At 40.9% G+C, this 11,576-nt stretch overlaps 1 pseudogene; it reads left to right on the top strand.

The window, feature by feature from the left end:
• Nucleotides 1–10,528: 10,528 nt before the first annotated feature.
• LOC102996461 (serine/threonine-protein phosphatase 2A catalytic subunit beta isoform-like) lies at nucleotides 10,529–11,460 on the top strand (annotated as a pseudogene).
• Nucleotides 11,461–11,576: the final 116 nt, after the last annotated feature.

Below are 11,576 nucleotides of genomic sequence, written 5' to 3'. Positions count from 1 at the left end.
ATAGTTCCACAAATCACAAGAGAGTTAACAAAAGAGTTCATTTATATTTCAGCAAAATAATATACTGTACATCATTCTTGAAACCAAGTATAAAACTGACTGTTTATTTAATATTTGGCCACCAGTACTGAAGGTGGCCACCAGGGACTAACCACACTCACGCTTTTATTTGGGCCTGATCTCAGCTCAGGCTCTTATTGTCCCACTGCTGAGGTTGAGATGAAGGAAGGTGTGTCAGCTCTGATTTCCAGGGATCAGCTCAGTGGTCCAGCCTCTATGACAGGACACACTTGACACAAACAGAATTGAACCTGAGCCAAGGATGCTTACCTGCCTGCTTAAAGACACAAAGTTAGTTCTCTGGAGATTGCTTTTGGGATGCAGAAAACGTTTTCCCTGTATTTTTCAGCCCCAAATGCCTTTTCACTCATACAATCAAACACGTATTGAACACCTGCTACAGGCTAGGCACTATGCCAGGTGCTGATGACATTGCAGTGACCAGGATAGACATGACCACTGCCTTCCTGAAATCTAAACCACAGGAAACACCAAAGGACAACCCTACTCCTTACCTCCCTCCATCTGCAAACCCCTAACACCTCCATATTATTATCGTTTGATAGTTATTTCCACAAAGCAATTACTTCATAATGATTTCATAGTTATTTCTATTAAGTTTGTTTTGGGGGTTTTCTCTAGTGAATTTGGTTATGCCCGTCTTTTCTCTCTAACATGATAGTAAATTCCTTGAGGGCAGAAACTGGACATCACAGCAATTTGTAGGACTTCCTCAAACACCCAATTGCCCAGTGGTTCACCTTGACCCAGCATTTTTCCTGCAAAATGGATAAGATCATATTCACTTCCGGGTAAACGTAATAGCAAAAGGAAATCACAGCACCCAGAACCCGATGAAGCATAGATAAGATCCAGGTTCTCAAAGGAGCAGGGTGCCTGGATGATGGTTGTGTTGGTCATGTGACAACACAACTGACAGTCTACGTGCACACAAACTGCTGATCCTTTCTGGTCCCCCAATTACCCTAACTCCATCTCCACACCCCCAACACAAGCAGGACATCAGGATGGCCGGATTTGAGGCCACTGTAGGAGAAGACGTCTTCCACTTCAAAGTCTCGCCCCAAGTGGTCTTGATAAGGCATTTGAAAGTCCTGTCCTACTCATGCCTTTGAGCTAGACTTCAGAAAGCCTCTTTTTACATATAAGTGCTGGCTGTGATTGCTTCTGTTTTTGAATTCTTATACTACTTTCTGCCATTCTTTCTGCCAAGGAACAGATTTATTTATTTAAAAGACCCACCTTAAGGGGAAAAGGGGAGGGATAAATTAGGGATATGGGATTAACAGATACACACCACTACATATACAACAGATAAAAACAAGGACCTACTGTATAGCACAGGAACTATATTCAATATCTTATAATAACCTATCATGGAAAAGAATCTGCAAAAGATTATATATATGTAAAACTGAACCACTTCGCTGTACATCTGCAATACAGTATTGTAAATCAACTATAGTTCAATAAAAAAAGGTTTTAAAAATTAAAAGACCTGTCTTGTTCAGAAAAGGTTTAAAGAGGATGAAATATGTATCATATTGATAAAGAAGTAGAGACCAGAAATGAAGAATGTTGGGACGTGGACAGATATCTCATACTTGCACCCTCTCTCTACTGGTTCCACAAGCTACTTCCTGTGTGACCATGGACCATTACATGCCTCAGTTTCCATATCTATAAGGTGGGGATAATAACGTTACTGCATCAGTGACTCACTCTAAGAATTAAATGATAATACACATCACACACATAGCAAACTATCATCTTCCTAGGACAAAATAAGATCTCAGTAAATTTTCTAGGTATTAATAAATTGCTATGTTTTCCTCTTACATATACATTATCTCCTCAATTAGATCTGAAATCATTCAAAATCAACAAAATGTGATTGGGTACTTTCAAGAATACCGAGTAGCAGTAATCAGAAGGGAAATATAACGAGAAAGGAAAGATATTAGATTAAATGAGAAGTATACAAAATGTATTTGGTTAAGAAGATCGTTTGTTGAGAAATGATTATGAGATGATTAATGTTATTATAGATTATAGAACTATCATTACAGATTTTGAGTTAGTGGAAATAGAATGCCTTAATGTAGTGGATTTGGGAAATTGTAGTTTGGTGTTATACCTGAAGATGCAGGAAAACTAGGAAGGGAAAGTTTCAGAGTTTTTATAATCTTGTAAACATAAGAATAAGGTGAGCCATAGACACAGTTGGAGACTAATTAACCAAATGGAGCAGAGACGGCTTTCCCAGGCTCGGGATACCATATGGAGCAAAGCCACATGCAGAGGAAGCAAAGAATAAATGGGGATAGAGCAACAAGCAGATGGGTTAGGTGCACCTTGGGTGAAGGTCGGTGGTGGAGTTGGGAAGGGAGTTATGCAATCAACAAAGGACAGAACCCCAAGGGACACCCTTGGCTATACTCAACTTGTCAACTCCGAACCTTCTGGAATCCTGCAGACCTGCCAACATAAGATAGGTGTTTGGGAATCCACATCACCTCAGCTTTTCTGCTAGGCCTCAAGATGCAATGAAGGCAGCTAGGATTAGGAGAGCTTATCCTTTCCGAGGCTTTTGTCAGTTGGATGGCTTCTGGCAATTTTCACATCTTGAAATTTGGATCAGGTCCCCTGCTGCCATCAAAGGGTGAGACCCAACCTAAAGAGAGTAGGAGGGGTGGGTGGGAATCCAGCATGCCTATGCCTGTTCAATCCAGCTTCAGATAGAAAAACCATCTGCTGCTTAGGTCCATTGCTTTAGAAACTCTAGGATGGTCACAGGTTAAACGCTGAGCTCCGACTGGATCCTAAAATAAACTTGGTCTCCTAACTCTGTCCCTTCTGATTCTTGCTAGGTAACCATCCCAAGTCCTTAAGGCGATCGTAACACCTGAAGTGACCCCACTGTGCCCACGCTCAATGTCTTATTACAAAATAACTTCACAATACAAAGAGGATTTTTTCTGTCAAACAGGAATATAAGCTGTGCAGATCTGTGATCACAGAGGGAGACATCTATTAAAACTCATTTAACTTTGGGCATTTATTGGATCTTTATCAAAAGATGTTCCACTTCTCTGAGTTTGATCATCTATCTTTGGCAACAAGTTATTATAGCAAAACTGCTCTTACTTGATCAGTGGGGGGTAGAAATGGGTCCCAGGGATTCCACAATTTTACCATCACATTAAAACAGGAAGTTGGTGCTACCTGATCAGATCCCACTGGGGTAGAAAACAGTCTATAACATGAACCAAGAGAGCCTGTGTCACATCACTGGGGTCATCAAATGTCACATAATAAGCACAGGCAGGACACTTTTCAACCAAGGATCTAAGAGGGTTTTAAAAAAATTAAACTGTGAAAATCTCAAAACAGCGCAAAGAGTTACAGTGTTATTACTTCTGTAAACCTTGCAATGTAATCTATTTAGGTCAGTATATGACTTCATCCTGAGTCATTTACATATATGCAAATGTTAATGTGTGTATGTGTGTGTGTATATATATATATATATATATATATATATAAATCCCACCTTACTATATTCTCTTTCAGGATGAGTTAAAACATCAGGATAAAATGAATAACTATGAATAAATTGAACTTCACTTAATTAATTCAAGATTATCATTAAATATAACGAACATGAAAGTGTGACTGCTGAATATATCAACAGCCATCACGCTAAATGTGCGAAATATCTCTCCTCGCATTTTATACTTTCTTCATGTGACTGTGTTGTAAGTTTTTCTTAGTCATTTTGCCTAAAGTGAGTATTTATAAAATGTCTTATTTTGACATCCCCTTGCAATATTGTCCATTTATTTCTAACAGAAAAATATTAGACCCCAAATCACAATAAAAACCATCTTTGAATGCTAATATCCACCCACCAGATTGGTAAAAATTAAGAAGGCTGGTGACACTAAGTGTTGGCAAGGACTTAGAACACTGGGGACTCTGAGATGCCACTGGTGTTAGTCCCAGGTGGCACAGCCACTTTACAAAACAGCTGGGCATCATCTTGAAAAGGTGGGACACTGCCCAGCCCAGCCTTTCCCAGACATTTATCACGAGACATGCCTAAGCATGTCTGTGGCAGCCTGGTTGGTGACAGCAAAAACAAACAAACAAAAGCGACTGTCAAATAAACCAAATACACAAAAATGAGAGAAGAGATGAATGAACTGTGCATAACTGGAGTTTGCACATCACTGCAATAGATTGACCATGTCCGTCAGCATGGCCGGATCTTCAAAGCATACCGCTGGATAGAAAAAGCAAGGTGCAGAAGAATACGAACACTTTGCTGCCATTTTGATCAAGTTCAAAAGCAAGCACAATTTTTGAGAAATAGATTTTTAGCAATAATGCATATAATGGTCAAAGAATAAAGAACAGAGAACACAGAGAGGAAAACTCCACAGAGTAGTTCACTGCGGAGGATGGAGGATGGGGACCGAATGCAGGAAGCCGAGGGCATGGGGAGCATCTCATGGCTGGTGAGGAGGTTCTTCCTGTACGTGGATGTCATGTTTGTGGGATGTGTTAAGCTGTTATGTTTCATATTATAAATAGACATTTAACAATTAAAATATCTTTTAAATGTACCACTTTAAACCCAAATATTTCCTTTAAGGCTACACATTTTATACTTGAAAAGCAATATTCACTTCTCCCAAATTAAGAGCTCTGGTTTCCATTTCTGAAAGAGTCACTCATTGTTCTGTGACCTTGGACACGTCTCTTAATCTCTCTGAGGATCTTCTTTCAACCTGAAAATACAGGTCGTAAGTAACAATCTCTTGGGGCTTTTCTACAGAATATTCTTATAATTGTATAAATCTCCAAGCCTTCTACCTTAGGCAGTGTCCAGTCTACCTGAATTTAATTCTTGAAAACAATCCCACAAGAAGTTAAATGTACAAGTGTCCACGTGTCTTTTCTAAACACTCACTTATTTAACTAAACACAATGTTAATTTCCTCTCCATTCTTGAGTTCTGCCACCCTAGGATTTAAATTTCCCTCTGGGAATTTAGCAGAGCCAGATGGAGATTTTTTTCTCCTACAGTTCAAGCTAAGATTTGACTTGAAAATCAAAGTGGCGTGCAGCTTTACACAATTGAAATAATACCAACCGTCAATTAGAAGTCAACTCCTAATCTTGGCTTCAACATTTACCAGTTAGATGACTGAGGTTAAGTCACTTAACTTCTCTAGACCTCAATTTATTCATCTGTAATAAAGCACCAGAAGTGGATCAAAGCTCTCTGGAAACATTTCCTGTTCCAGCATAATACAATTCTACCTAATTTAAGGTAGAATTTAAGTTTCCTCTTGGGAACAACTTTTTGACCTAATGATCAACTGTTAACAAAAAGTATTCAAATAGGGCTTCCCTGGTGGCGCAGTGGTTGAGAGTCCGCCTGCCGATGCAGGAGACACGGGTTCGTGCCCCGGTCCGGGAGGATCCCACATGCCGCGGAGCGGCTGGGCCCGTGAGCCACGGCCACTGAGCCTGCGCGTCCGGAGCCTGTGTTCCGCAACAGGAGAGGCCACGGCAGTGAGAGGCCCGCGTACCGCAAAAAAAAAAAAAAAAAAAGTATTCAAATAGCTTGTAGAAATCAAGTACCAAACCCAAACTTCTGAAAACCACTAAGTTCCACCAGGAATACCTTGTTTTTGAAGAGGTTAAAGGAAAATGGGTACATAGACTGATAGAGACACGCACAAAAATTCTCATTTTCATTTGTTAATCTGAGTTTTATAAATATACTAGACATTATTCTAGCCACTGTAAATATAGCAGCCCTCACAGACCTTCCTTTCCTGTCACAACCAAGTAAGTACCTATTCTGAAAGATTCCTGGTGAGCCAAGGGCAAGGATACTCTTTATCTCTTTGACAATTTAGTCTATAATCGCAACAGAACCTGAAAGCATCTTACTTGTTAGAGATCTGGCGACACAAACCCCTACACCCACCTACTTGACTCACCTATTCCTTCTTCAGACATTTCTAGTATATGCTAGTTTCAAAGTCTGGTTGCACTCTAGAAAGAGAGCTCTGCTAAAGAAAAAAAACAAAGTCAATGATCCTTTGCTGCATATAATAATAAATAAAATTAAGCTCTTTAGTTTATGTCCCAAAGCTTCTCTACAATGTATATCTTGCCACACACCTTTCATTCCAACCATCACAAATTATTCACCACTATCTAAACACGTTTACCCATTTTGTTTCCTCACCCAGCCCTTGAACTTGAGCCTGGCTATGAGACGTCTCCTACAGAAACCAACCCCAAAGGTATCTCTTCCATCATCTTCTCCATCCTATTTTCTATTTTAGGAATTAAAGCAGGTGCCTTCCCCCCAAAGCATCATGTCCATATACAATAGCATTTTTCTCTGCTGCTTTATGTCACAGACACTCATCTACACACATCTCTCCAACAAGTGTGTTATGCCCTGTCTGAATTCTTGACCCACAGAATCTGTAAGCGTGATAAAAGGGTTTTTTTGTATCACTAAGTTTTGTAGTGAGTGATTGGCTAAGCAAGAAAAGATAACAGTCACGCTAACTCTTCCTCTCTCTCACTTTGTTTTTTCAGCTATAATCTGGTTTTTGAACTTTTTTCCCAAACCCTCATTTTTCCTGAATCTGTCCAGATTATAGAAATAGTCTGCACATCACTCTCATACCACTGAGCCTCCATCACCCAGTTCACCCACCCTGGGACCCACATGCTTTCCATTTGTTCCAACAGCATCGTCTGGTGTTCCCAATTCTCCACTTATCTGGGGGATGAATGCTTCTTCTGTTGGTCCCGCACGACGTCAGTTCTTCTCAACCAGCTCATGAAGAGACCAGCATGGCGGCAAAGTCTTACACTATGTTGTAGTAAGTACACGTTAAGATACTGTTGGAACCAGAGGAAGTGGTGTGTAAAACTTCCCAGGAAGCTGTGGGAGGGAAACTTGAGCCATCCTGAGCAATGCTTATATGTCTGCCAGGCAGAAAAGTAAGTAAGGGCATACCAAAACGAGGAAACCACAGAGGCCACAAAGAGACAGAAACGATATAAGAGATAACATGATTTGAGGAATTACATATAAGGCAGCCTGAAGCATACAACTACGTATGTGAGGTAGAGGATTGAGAGTTAAGACTGAGACAGTATGCAGAACTGAATGGAGGTTTCTCAGAAAACTAAAAATAGAGCCACCATATGACCCAGCAATCCCACTTCTGGGTATGTATCTGAAAAAACCAAAAACACTAATTCAAGAAGATACATTCACCTCAATGTTCATAGAAGCACTATTTACAATTGCCAAGACATGGAAACAACCTAAATGTTCATCGACAGAAGACTGGATAAAGAAGATGTGGGGTGTGTGTGTGTGTGTGTGTGTGTGTGTGTGTGTGTGTGTGTGTGTGTGTGTGTGTGTGCGCCTATACATATATAAGATGGAATATGACTCAGCCATAAAAAAGAATGAAATTCTGCATTTGCAGCAACATGGATGGACTTGGAAGGCATTATGCTAAGTGAAATAAGTCAGACAGAGAAGGACAAATACTGTATGATATCACTTATATGTTGAATCTAAAAAAGTCAACAAAATAGCGAATATAACAAAAAAAGAAGCAGACTCACAGATAAGGAGAACAAACTAGTGGTTACCAGTGGGGAGATGGGGGAGGGGCAATATAGGGGTGAGGGAGGGGAGGCACAAACTACTGGGTGTAAGATGGGCTCAAGGATGTATTGTACAACACGGGCAATACAGCCAATATTTTGTAATAACTGTAAATAGAAAATAACCTTAAAATTGTATAAAAATTACAAATTAAAGAGTTAAGGCTGGGAAAGTATACCTGACCAGGTCATAAGAGACCTTAAGTGCCATATTGCAGAGCTGAACTTCATCTAATAGGTCACAAGGGCAAGACATCAAATGAATTAATTTGGAAATTCAGCTAAAAGAAACATTTCAAAATGATTTATCTAATATAACTTCAGAGGATTGTTTGGAGGAGGGTGAATGGGAAAACAGAATGAGCAGGAAAGGAGACTCTTGGATTAGCAAATAAAAATAGATGGTGAAGAGACCAGGTAGGCTGGAGGTTGCTGGCTTGTGGAAGGGAAGTTGATTTGTGAGAATAACAGGTCGGCTGTTACAGAATAACAGAGAATAAAGGTGGGTGGTTAGTAAAATTTACGAGTGGATGTGAAGAAGTCAAAATAGAAGCCATTTCTCTTTTCACTCACCTGCAAGCTACCTCAGAAATCACCCAGGTTTTGGACTTGAGCAGTAACTAGGAAGATAATGTACATGCAACAAAAAATAGTCACATAAAAACACTGACATAAACTTCAGAATAATGGAAATGTATTCTCGTAAAATGAAAAGGGAAGGACTAGGGGTCTGGAAAGGTAACTCCCACAATCCCAGAAAACAATGGACAAGGTAGAAGAGACGTTCCCAAGTCGATAAAGTTCAAATGGTCACAAGAGAGGTCACGGCAGTCAGTCATCTCTCAATCCCCACATCAAAGGAGGCAGGGCACTGATGGAAAATCACCATGATTCAGCTGCATCCATCACTGAACTTTGAAAAGAGTTTGGGTATATTTGAATGCAATCGCTCCAGATGTTCTACAAATACATAACTCTTTAATCACAGTCATAAAATCACTCAACAAAAATGTCATTCTGGGGCTTCCCTGGTGGCGCAGTGGTTGAGAGTCCGCCTGCCGATGCAGGGGACATGGGTTCATGCCCCGGTCTGGGAAGATCCCACGTGCCGCGGAGTGGCTGGACCCGTGAGCCATGGCTGCTGGGCCTGCGCGTCCGGAGCCTGTGCTCCGCAGCGGGAGAGGCCACAGCAGTGAGAGGCCCGCGTACCGCAAAAAAAAAAAAAAAAAAAATGTCATTCTGGAGAGATGAAAGCTAGCTGCTTCAATTCTGAAGTCTTTGTTTCACTTCCCTCTCCCAAAACATGAAAAGATTAAACTTGAATCCAGAGCCTGGATAGCAGCAGGTCACAGAGACAGCAAGTACAACCAAGGAAGTTGCGGACAGGCTTGGAATGCAGAAGAACTGGGAGGGGCTCATGGCTCAGAACCAAGTAGATGGACACACAGACACACACAGCTAGGTGGCTAGAAACCAGCAAACTCCAGGAAAGGTGGCCAGAACAAGCAGCCCAGAAGCTCAAAACATGCAAGATGACTTTGGGAGCAAGGAGAAAGTCAGAAGCTCAGAGAAACATTTCTAGAAGTAGGCAAGGGTGGAAAGCTCCCAGGGAAGTGGTCTGGAAAGCAGGCAAACATGGTCAAGTTAGGAAAACTCGAGCAACAATCCCTTGTTTCAAGCAGTGATGTTTTATGTTGTTCCCTCCATGAAAAGTACCAATTCCCAAGCGTGATTGCCTGGGAACTCTCAGCAGAGACATACAAACGTAAGTATTTGGCTGCAGGTAGGAACCTACCAATCGTTCTGAAATTTTAACGTGCGTGATAATCACCTGGAGAGCTTGTTAAAATGTGACTTCTGAGCCCCACCTCCAGAATTGCTGATTCAGTAAGTCCGAGTTGGGCCCAAGTATTTGCATCTCTGACAAGTTCCCAGATGATGTGATGCTGCTGGTCCAGAGACCATACTTTGAGAACCAGTGTCATGGGTCCTCAGTTCTCATCCCTAGACGTGCCCTAGAATCATTTGGCAAGCTTTGTAAATGCTCACACCTGAACGCACCCTACAGGTGAAGATGAGGTGGTCTAGGACAGAGCCTGAGATCGGTATGTTTTCAAAGTTCCCTAGATGTTTCCAATGACTACACGAGGTTGAGAATTACTGCTATGTGGGGATGTAAAGTTAAATGATGACAAACTAGTTCTGTTTGGGGTATCTTTCTGAAAGGAAGCTGGCTTCTCTCTTTAAACCTAGGGGCTTAAACTGTTTTCTTTTTAATTAACATATTTTTTAAAATTTTATTGGAATATAGTTGATTTACAATGTTGTGTTCGTTTCAGGCATACAGGAAAGTGATTTAGTTATGCATATATTCATTCTTTTTTCAGATTCTTTTCCCATATAGGTTATTACAGAATATTGGGTAGAGCCCCCTGTGCTATACAGTAGGTCTTTTTTAGTTATCTATTTCATATCTAGTAGTGTGTGTATGTTACTCCCAAGCTCCTAATTTATCCCTCCCCACCATGTTTCCCCTTTGGTAACTGTAAGTTTGTTTTAGAAATCTGTGACTCTGTTTCTGTTTTGTAAATAAGTTCATTTATATCATTTTTTAAACAATTAGATTCCACATATGACTGATATGTGGGAGCTGGTGGCGGTGGTGGCGCTGGGCGAGGGGACCGGTGCCCGGGGCAGGGGCAGCGGGGGAGGGACTCGGGCCACCATGGATGACAAGGCGTTCCCAAGGAGCTGGACCAGTGGGTCGAACAGCTGAACAAGTGAAAGAACTTAGCGAGAACCAGGTGCGGAAGCTGTGCGAAAAGGCTAAGGAAATTTTAACAAAAGAATCAAATGTGCAAGAGGTCCGTTGTCCTGTTACCATCTGTCGAGATATGCATGGTCAATTCCATGATCTTATGGAACTCTTTAAAATTGGTGGGAAATCACCAGATACAAACTATCTATTCATGGGTGACTATGGAGACAGAGGTTATTATTCTGTGGAGACTGTGACTCTTCTTGTGGCATTAAAGGTGTGTTATCCAGAACATATTACAATATTGAGAGGAAACCATGAAAGCCGACAAGTTACCCAAGTATATGGCTTTTATGATGAATGTCTGCAAAAGTATGGAAATGCCGATGTTTGGAAATATTTTACAGGTCTGTTTGATTATCTGCCACTTACAGCTTTAGTAGATGGACAGATATTCTGCCTCCATGGTGGCCTCTCCCCATTCATAGATACACTGGATCATATAAGAGCCCTGGATCATTTACAAGAAGTTCCACATGAGGGTCCAATGTGTGATCGTAATGTTACGGTCAGATCCAGATGATCATGGTGGGTGGGGTATTTCACCACTCGGGGCTGGCTACCCATTTGGACAAGATATTTCTGAAACATTTAACCATGACAATGGTCTCACACTGGTTTCTCGTGCTCACCAACTTGTAACGGAGGGATACAATTGGTGTCACGATCGGAATGTGGTTACCATTTTCAGTGCATCCAATTACTGTTATCGTGGTGGGAACCAGGCTGCTATCATGGAATTAGATGACACTTTGAAATATTCCTTCCTTCAGTTTGACCCAGCACCTCGTCATGGAGAGCCTCATGTGATCCACAGCACCCCAGACTACTTTCTGTAAATTCCTCCTGGGAAAACCTGCCTTTGTATGTGGAAGTATACCTGGCTTTTATATATATATATATATATATATATATATATATATATATATATATATATATATATATATATATATAC

The sequence above is a fragment of the Physeter macrocephalus genome, chromosome 19 (assembly GCF_002837175.3).
Source record: "Physeter macrocephalus isolate SW-GA chromosome 19, ASM283717v5, whole genome shotgun sequence".
Lineage (NCBI taxonomy): Eukaryota > Metazoa > Chordata > Mammalia > Artiodactyla > Physeteridae > Physeter > Physeter macrocephalus.
Note: the sequence above shows the minus strand (reverse complement) of the source record. Positions and strands in the feature narration are given on the sequence as shown.